The sequence below is a fragment of the Otolemur garnettii genome, unplaced genomic scaffold, assembly GCF_000181295.1.
Source record: "Otolemur garnettii isolate 467f Iridium unplaced genomic scaffold, OtoGar3 scaffold00017, whole genome shotgun sequence".
NCBI classification, from domain to species: Eukaryota; Metazoa; Chordata; class Mammalia; order Primates; family Galagidae; genus Otolemur; species Otolemur garnettii.
This window is the reverse complement of record NW_003852412.1, coordinates 8,752,977-8,762,939: the sequence shown is the minus strand read 5'-3', so window position 1 is coordinate 8,762,939 and position 9,963 is coordinate 8,752,977.

The following is a 9,963-nucleotide window of genomic DNA, read 5'->3' as shown; positions in this document are numbered from 1 at the left end:
TATACAGAAAGAACAGAAGTGACAAGCCCTTTGTCTTAGGGGTATACAGCCAGCACTGACCACACATGGTTAGAGCCTGGGCTTCCTGACTCCTAGCCTGGACCCAGGCTGCTCCTTCCACCAATAAACTATATGGATTTCCCAGTCCTGATCATATTATTCCATCATCCTTATCGAGATCCATGGATGTCATGCCTTGTTGGAGCCACAGGAGGCAGAGACGGGATCAGCCCTGCTCTCAGCCCTCTGTGGCCTTGGGGATGCGGATGGGCCCTCTATTTCTCACATACAAACTGAAGAATTTGGATTAGATCAGTGGTTTCCAAATCATGTTTGACACAGCGAGGCCAGGTATTCTCTGGTGTTCCCTTAGGAGTCACTTTGGAGAATAAGAGTGAGGTTTACCCATTTTATATATCAGCTCCTTTTTAACTTTTGTTAGAAGGTGCTACGAGTTCACATGATTTGAAAACCACTGGGAGAGATAGTTTCTGAGGTTCGGTCTTTAAAATCTTATGTCTCTTGTAAGTGTACTTTATGGATTTCATTATTAAGGCACTTTATATGGGAACTCTCTGATGAAATCAGACACAACTCTGTGCAAGTTAAGTAACAAACCAAGATTTGCCGTTATTTGTCACAGTTGCAGAATCAAATGCCTTTGGGATGAAGCAGGTAATACAAAGGAGAAAGGATTTGGTAGGAATTGAGTTGCATTCCCTCCCCCTTGCAAGTTTCTGTGTCGAAGTCCTGACCCTCAGTACCTCAGAAGGTACTGTGTTTGGAGGTAGGCTCTTCAAAGAGGTAATTAAGAGGTCTTTAGCATAGGCTCCAATCCAGTATAACTGACACCCTTGCAAGAGGAGGGAATTTGGACAGAGATACACACAGTAGAAAGCCCACAGGAAGACACAGGGAGAAGGTGGCCAACTACAAGCCAACTCTGCTGCCACCTTGATCTTGAACTTTTAGCCTCCAGAATTTTAAGAAAATAAACTCATGTTGTTTAAGCCACCTAGTCTGTGATGGGGAATGGTCGAGAATGTGGCAATTTTGAGTGAGCTCATCCTGGCTAACAGGGAAGGAGCTCTTTAGTCTGGCTGATTGTTACCATATGGGAAGAGTGGCTCAGTGGTGCCAGGTGTTCAGAATTTTCAGAGGAAGCTAAAAAACTTTTCAATGTGAAATGTGCCAAGTTTGAAGGGACTGCATGGGCAAACAAACCATGTTAGTGGACTGAATTTGACCTACAGACCCCAAGTTTGTAACCCCAGGTTTGAGGAAACACCGTAGAAGTGACCTTATGAGGCAGGACATGACTAGAGAGTAAACATCAAGAGACAGAATGTTGAACCGGGAGCCAGGACAGCTGGCTGGCGTTCAGGGCCTGACTTCAATTTGCATTCATGTCAGGTGAGGAGGCCCAACTGGTTTATTCCAGCAAAGGTGATCGGAGATTTCAAGTCTGTGTGCCATACTCTGTAAACATCAGAGAATTACAGCCAAGATAATTACTTTCCATCTGGCTATTTTTCTGGAAGAATAGGGTCTGATTTTCTAAAGTCACAAAGAAAGAGGCTGAATATTATTAAGGACTGAAGTACACAGAAGTGGACAAAATATCTCCATAGAAAAAGCTACTCCAAATGGAAAAAAAGATAGAAAAGAAAACAAGGGGAATCTCTTCAAACGGATGCCATTAAACCTATTGGCAAAAGAGAGTAACAACTCACCCTTCCTTCAAAACCTGCTATACAGGGTGTCCATAAAGTGCGTGCGCAATTTAAAATCGTTTGCACACCGACTTTATGGGCACCCTGTACATGAGGGTGTGATCCTTTGCAATTGCACTGCCATTGTCAATGCAGAGTTTTCTTGGCTTGTTTTTGTTGTTGTTGTTGTCAGCATTTCCAGGACGAGGTATGGTAGACATGAACTAATAAGAAGTCCCGACTCCTTCCTATGTGCCAGATGCTTTACATATACAGGCATTTTTGCTATAACACAAAATAATGCTTTCCAGAAAATTTCAGAGTCTGCAAAACTCAGTGTAAAAAATAATAGGGCATGTGGGAAAAATAGGGCCAAGGTAGACCATTCAAATCCCATGCAACGGTGATTAACCAAAACAATTACTGCTACCTGGGAAGATCATTCAGACCACCTTGGAATAGCTGAGTGGCTAGAAGCTGCCACAGGGGTATTAAGTGCACAAAGGCAATAGAGATGAAAAGCTGGTAACTCTTTAATTAGGCCAGCACTGGCAGAAGCTGAGATATGGAGTGGGAGGTATTTCGATGGAAATGGAGCTCTGAGTCCCTGAGTCTGCTGTGAAGGTGGGCACAGGAGGTGGGGTCACCTTTAGCTGAGAGCTTATGAGTCTGGGAGTGTCCCTAATCTGAGCAGGTAGCCCTGGTGGCAGGTGCTCATTCAAAATTTTTCTAGAATACAGAAAAAAAGTTCCTACTGCTGGTGCAGGAGCCAAACCACAGGCCTTTTCCTTTCTATTGAAGGTTACAGTTTTACTCCTGTCATTCCAGCAACTCTTGGTTGGGAAAAATCATCTACCCTATTATGTAAACCAAGGAAATTTTCACATTATCTAGGAGATATCAGAGCAATGGTTCTCACGTTAGCATGCATCACAATTACCGGGAGGGCTTGTTAAAACAGATCCTTTGGTTCCATACCCAGAGTTTCTGATTCAGTAGTGCTGGGGTAGAGCCCAAGAATGTGCACTTCTGAGAAGTTCCCATACCGTATCGTGTTGCCAGCTGGGGGACCACAATTTGAGAACTACTGTATTAGAGGAAACCAATAATTGGCAAGATTGTGTGGCTTGCCCAAGATTGCTGCAGGAATGGACTCAGGGCAGGCCTACGACTGGTGCCTAATGAGGCTCCTATGCATGAGAAATCGACCTTTTATGATCTATAAACACTTCGGAATGCCTGGGTTGGTCCCAGCAGTTCCTGGCACCTAGTTAGCAGGCAGGTATGTAGCTCTGGCAGTCGGGGGATGGGTTTGTGGTCAGCAGCAGCTGCATATTGTCATGGGGACAGGAAGACCTGGGGGGTCCATAACTTCACCTGTGAACTTGCAGTGTGCTCTCCTGTTTTGTAAGCCCTCTCCCTAAGTTTCTGTATCACCTGCTATTTGAGAACTCAAGCCCAGTGTGGATGTGTGTCTGTTACAGTCCCCCTGCCCATCATATGCTAAGGTGACCAGACTTCCTGCTTTTGGCGGGACAGTCCCGATTTTTAACAATTTGTCCCGTGTCCTGCAGCGTTTTAAATAAGTCCGGATTTTTGGAGGTCATAGTCTAGGTCAAAAATGGCGGCGGCTGCGTTCAGGCTTTCTGGGCTGTTGGGTGGGGTCCCGCCGGGGTCCTGCCCACACTTGGGGTCCCACCCACAGCTGGGGTGGCCCGTGTTGAGTGGTGCCCACGAGGAGGGCTCAGCTCACATGTGGATGGCCCTCACCTTCTTCATCGCCCTTCCCAGGGTGGGAGTGAGTATGCTGAATGTCTACTTGAAATCCTGTCACAGAGAACACCAAAGATTTGAGTTCATCCCTTGCTCCCATCTTCGCATCAGGACCAAGCCCTTTCCCTGGGATTGGATTCCCTTACGTGAATCCACTTCCAATTGGTTATGAAGATGAATAAAGAGAACCTAGACCACTACCCAGACATTGGGGACCACAGCATCAGTTTGGACCATTACCCATTACTCTGCCTGTGGACCAGAGAAAGTGTATGGGACCTTAAGCTCACCTTCTTTTATCATATGATTACCAGTCTTCCATCCCTTTACTTGTGGCAGGAGATGGCTTAAATAATAAACTAAGATTGGTAAAAAATCCCCCTCCATCAATGGTGTCCCGCTTTACCAACGTTAAAATCAGGTAACCTTACACATGACCTTGCCATGGAGGTAGCTAGCAGGCACACGGCCTTGGGATTGTAACCCAGGCCCTCTGACTTGAGCACTGTGTCCTCCCTGCTATGGTAAGGTCTGTGTCCCCACCACATTCATATGTTGAAATCCCAGTCCCTTAATAGGAGGTGGAGCCTTTTGGGAGGCTATTAAGTCATGAAGGCAGAGCCCTCATTAATGAGATGAGTGTCCTTATAAAATAACCCATTTGCCCCTTCTATCATATGAGGACACAGTGGGAAGGTGTCCAGGCAGTGCGCCTTCAGCAGACACCAAATCTGTCAGTGGCTTGATCTTGGACTTCACAGCCTTTAAAACCAGAAAAGTAAATGTTTAATATTTATATGCCATCCAGTTTATGGCATTGTGTCATAGAAGCCTGAGCTGAGACATCCCCAGTCACTTGCAGTTTCCCCTAAAGGCTTTTGTGAGAGGTGCTGAAGTGGAGTCTACCTGTGACTTCCTGCTTAGTGTGGCTTCCTTCAGGGACATGTGAGACAACGCATCCTTTAATAATTACCTTTGCTTACTTCATTTTCCAGCTTTTAAAACTGGTGGGGGCAATGGTGGTGTGATATAATCATAGAAACTAGATTGTTGTCCATTTTCATCATGGAAAACGCCTTGTTTTAGAAAGTTGTAGCTTATTACTACATCAGGGTTGTGAGGCTGTAGACTGAATTGTGAATGTTGGTTATTATTAAATGCCTCCAGCTATTTCAGGAGATATTCCCCCCCCCCAAAAAGCATAACATAAGGGAAGAGCTTTGGAGTCAGGCGAAGTATGATTTGAGTCCAAACTCTGTCACTTACTGATTGTGGGACATTGGGAAAGTTACTTGGTTAGTCCACACCTCCATTTCTTCTTCCATAAAGTGGGATAATTATACCTAAGTCATTAGGTCATTGTGAGCATGAGATGGCCACCAACCATACAGGTATGTCTCTAATATCCCCAGATAGAAGAGCTGTCTCTTTGGTTTTTCTGAAACATCACAAAGGAAACAACAAAGTTCTTGTAAAATGTGTTGTATTAAATCTCGCCCTTACTTCAGTAGAACCAGAAACCAGGCAGTGGTGTCATCTCAAGAAGACAGAAACTGAAGACTGCCCGAAACTGGCTTGGTCGAGACTCTGGTTCAAAGCATCTCTGGTTCAAAGCTAGCAGCTGTCCTTCATCTCTTACTAACATACGTGCAAAGACACTGAACAAAAAAAGATAAAACTCACAACAGTGAAAAATGACTAACCACCAAATTCCAGAATTGTGAAGAAACTGGCAATAATTCTAAGGCAGATGGGGAGGACGGGGAATAAACAGGATAGCTCTCAGCTTACATCTTAGCTCGACTTCGGCTCTGTCATTGGACCCCTGATGTCCATATCAAGCAGAACACTTTGTAGTCCTGTGAGGGAAGCAGAATATATTTCTATGTGTCTCTCCTGCCACCACCTGTTCCCCTGCCTCTTGTCCCCACTTAGGCTGCCATCTCTAGGCCAAGCTCCCAAATTTCAGAAATATAGTCACCAGGAAGTAGTGGTCTGCTGGCACTGCTCCAAGGCCTGTGAATGCAGTGGACTCACCCTGAAGGTGACCCTACTGGGTCACACCCTTGAATAATCCCCTCTGTTGAACACAGGTGGAAACTGTCACTTGCTTCTAGCCAGTAGAGGATGGGGAAGGGGATGGATGTCACTTCTGAGATTATGTTACATTATCTAAGACTCTGTCCTAGTGGATTGTAACAAGAGATTCTTTGCTGGCTATGAAGAAGTGAGCTGCCATATCTTGGGTTGACCTGAGAGAGGGCCACAAGCAAGGGACTGCAGGGACCTCTGGAAGCTGAGAGCAGCCTTGGCTGGAAGCCAGCAAGGAAGCAGGAACCTCAGTTCTATAGCCGCAAGAAATTAAATTCTGCCAACAACCCCATGAACTTGGAAGAGGACTCAGAGGTCTAGAAAGAAATGTAGCCTGAGTGACATTTTGATCTCAGCCCTGTGAGGCCCTGCTGAGCAGAGGACCCAGCTTTGCCATTTTTTAGACTACTGATGCATGAAACTGTGAGATCATAAACATGTTTTTTGTTGTTTTTCAGATAGGGTCTCAGTCTGTTGCCAGGGCTAGAGTACAGTGGTGTCATCATAGCTCACAGGAACCTCAAATTCCTGGGCTCAAGCAATTCTCCTGCCTTAGCTTCCCATGTAGCTGTAACTACAGGCACGTACCACAATGCCTGGCACATTTTTCTATTTTTTATTTTTTGTACAGATAGAGTTTCACCATGTTGTTCAGGCTGGTCTCGAACTTGTGGCCTTAAGGATCCTCCCGCCTCACAAACGTATGTTATTTTAAGTTGCTAAGTTTGTAGTAGTTTGTTATACAGCAGAAGAAAACTAATACAGGGAGTAATAGTCTATGACAGTGATTTTCAACCATTGTGCCATGAGAGGATCTAAGGTATGCCGCAAAATTTTTAAAGACCATTAATTATTTTTGAAAGAAGTGCAAAGCACACTAAATATATTCTCTCTCTCTCTCTTTTTTGATCAACATAATTTAAGTGTGCCTTGAAAATTTGACTATCGGTTCAAGTGTGCTGTGAGATTAAAAAAAAAAAAAGGTTGGAAAACCCTGATCTATGATGTGAGCACTGTGATAGGAAATTTTGAAAAGCCCTGGGAACAGGGCATGCTGGGAATTCGAATGATTAAACTGGTTCTCCGAAACCAGAAACCAGATAGCGGAGGTCAGAGGAAGCCGCCACTGCAAGCACACAGAAGTAAAGCCTGTGGGAAGTGGAACGTCACCAGAGAGCTACAGATACTCAAACCTGTCTTACAACAGCAAATCTGATAAGGAGATTTCAACATCCTGTATGTGACCAAACAAGGGGGAGGCGGGGAGGGCCGAGGAAAAGCACCTTTTCACTAACTTGCCAAGAAACAGCCAGGAACAATATCGAGAAACACATTTATAACATCTTCATGGAAGACTAAAGAGAAGGCTCCTCATTGGAAAGAGTAAGTTCTTTTTTTCCTTAATCTATAAATTTGACATCAGTCCAATAACGTTGTTAGTGGAATTTTATTTGGAATATGACAAAGGAATTCTAAATTATTCAGAAGAATGATCGCTTAAGAAAAGTGACTATGTTTTTGAAAAAGAAAGAGTAAAGAGGGAAACTGGGCCTTATAAGGAAATAAAACACATGTTAGATCTGTAATGATTGTAATTTTATAGTATCAGCTCAGGAATAGGTAGGCAAGAGAATAAAACTGAGCAATGGAAGGACCTACCCAAGGTTGCGTATGTGTGTGTGCGCCCTTGCCTATTTATTTTGTTTTGATATATGGTAAAGATTTTATTTCTAATCAGTGGAAAATGACTGGATCGTCTATGAGTGGTGCTGAGAAAAATGACCAACCACTTGGAACAAACCATTTAATCACTACCTCATATATACCACACACAGAATAAATAATGACAGATTTAATTGCAAAAGCTGAGGCCAGGCACTGTGCTTTATACCCCATTCTCCCAGCACTTTCAGATGTCAAAGTGGGAGGATTGCTCAAGCCCAGGAGTTTGAGATCAGCTTGGGCAACATAGCAAGACCCTACCTTTACAAAACAGAAGAAACCTGCACTCCTAGCTAGTCAAGAGGCTGAGGCCGGAGGATTGATTGAGCCCAGGAATTCAAGGTTGTAGTGATCTGTTAAGTCTTGCCACTGCACTCCAGCCTGGGTGACAGAGCAAGACTGTCTCAAAGGAAAAAAAATTGGTATCTTTGGGGGTAGAATAGCATTTCCAAGTAAGATATTAAAGCCAAGAATCATCAAAAAGAGGATTATTATGGTTGAACATATGCACAATGAGCACTTTTGTGAAGTATAAAACTCTATAAAAATCTTGGAAGGTAAATAAATAGAGAAAAAAGCGTGTGACATAAATGCCAGGTGTTGTTAAGCTTTGCGCTTTCACAAATCCATTGGAAATCCTTGCTGAAAATCTCAAAAGAGGCAGTCACAAAATATGCCAGCCCATGTTTTGCTTTGCGCTGTGTACTTTCTTTTTTCTTCCAGAAACTGATTTCTTGGGCTTCCAGGAGCAGCAGTGTTGGGGCGCCGCACTGCTGGCCAGCCTCATGGTATTTTCCTGGCGATGTCCAGTACTAATCAGCTTTCTGTTGGGGATTGTTTTCTTCTCCATTACCCAGGAGTTTCCAGTCAATGATCGGACCTGCCTTACATCGAATGATATCACTAGATGGAGATTTTATACCACTCCACAATTACCAAAGCCTATTTTATTAAAATAATTACATTTCAAAGTGGATATGGCTTTTGTAAAGATTATGAAAGCAACCATGCTTCTTGTAAAAACATTCCTGCTGTTTTGCTGTTCAGAGAGATATAAAGAAGATAGCAAAAATATCTTTATCTCAATGTCCAAAGATAACTTCTATTTTCTTTGTGAGTGTACATACATTAACGAACATGGATTCACATGAGTACTTGTGTTTATATTTTTACAAAAATGATACCATACTTTCCCCCAGTTTAACAATATGTCATGAATATATTTTCATGTTAATAATAAATATAGATCTAGCTTATCATTTCAAATGGAGGCGTATTATTTTTCAAAATGAATGTACTGTAATTAATTTAACCCGTCTCCTACTGATAACATTTAGAACTTTAAAAAAGGCCATTATAAAGAGCCCTGTAATTGACTCCTTATGCATATTTTTGGCCATGTGTCTGGTTATTTTCTGAGAATAAGTTTCTAGGACAGAGATGATTAGTCAGTTGTCCTAAGGGAAGAAAGAGCCAGACAAGAGGATTTGATGCAACGAGCAGCTGTAATGATTGGGGAAGAGGAGGGATGACGAGTTTATCACAGTCAGTATCCCTTGAATCTGTGCACAACCCTGCCCTATGGATGCCTGTCTGGGTCGAGGGAGAGAGAAGCCCTTAGCAGAACTGTTTCCAGACCTTCGGATGGTGGGTACACAAAGCAAAGAGCCCCTCCCACCTCCAGGCCATTGTGTAGCACTGCTGTGGTTATGCAGAGCGGGGCAGCCCCAAGGGCGGGGGTGATGCAAAGCAGGGCAGCCCCAAGGAGTTGGGCTTGTTTATGTGCACACATGAGAAGTCCATGGGGACTCCCAGGACCGTGGAGCAGGAGCTGGTCGAGACATGTGCCAGTGACGTTTGAGTCATTATCCTTGCAGGATCCTAACCTATACCCCGTGGCAGATTGTGCTATAATTACACATGGGTATAAACCAACCCCGTGTGCCTCCAAAATACTAAATATAACTCTGCTTTTGTCATTTTCTAGTCTCAGGATACTACCTTGGGGCTTGTTCTTTCTCACCTGCCTTGAGTACTCATAGCCAAGGTAAGGCCTCCTAGATTCTCGTGACAGACATGTGCCAACTCGGCCACATATGATTTAAATTCTTTCACCTCTTTATTTAAAATTGAGTACGTAATTAGTTCTTTCAAACGAAGCCTGTCAATGATTATCCACAGTCATATGGAGGATATGTCTTTTATCTTTTTTTTTTTTTATTAAATGATAGCTGTGTAAATTAATCCAATCATGGGGTACAGTGTGAGTGTGAGTAAATTTCATATGAGTAAATTTCATATACAATTTGAAATATTTTCATCAAACTGGTCAACATAGTCTTTATGTCATTTTCTTAGTTATTGTGTTAAGATGTTTATATTCTACTTTAAGAAAGATTCACTTGTACCCTTGTAAGATAAACCATAGAGGTGATCCCTCCAATCACCCTCCCTCCACCTATCCATCCCCCTCCTCTCCCCTCTTCCTCCCCCGTCCCCATATTCTTAGGCTATAATTAGGTTATAGCTTTCATATAAAGCTATAAATTAGTTTCATAATAGGGTTGTGTACATTGGATACTTTTTCTTCCATTCTTGTGATACTTTGCTAAGAAGAATATTTTCCAGCTCCATCCATGTGAACATGAAGGAGGTAAAGTCTCCA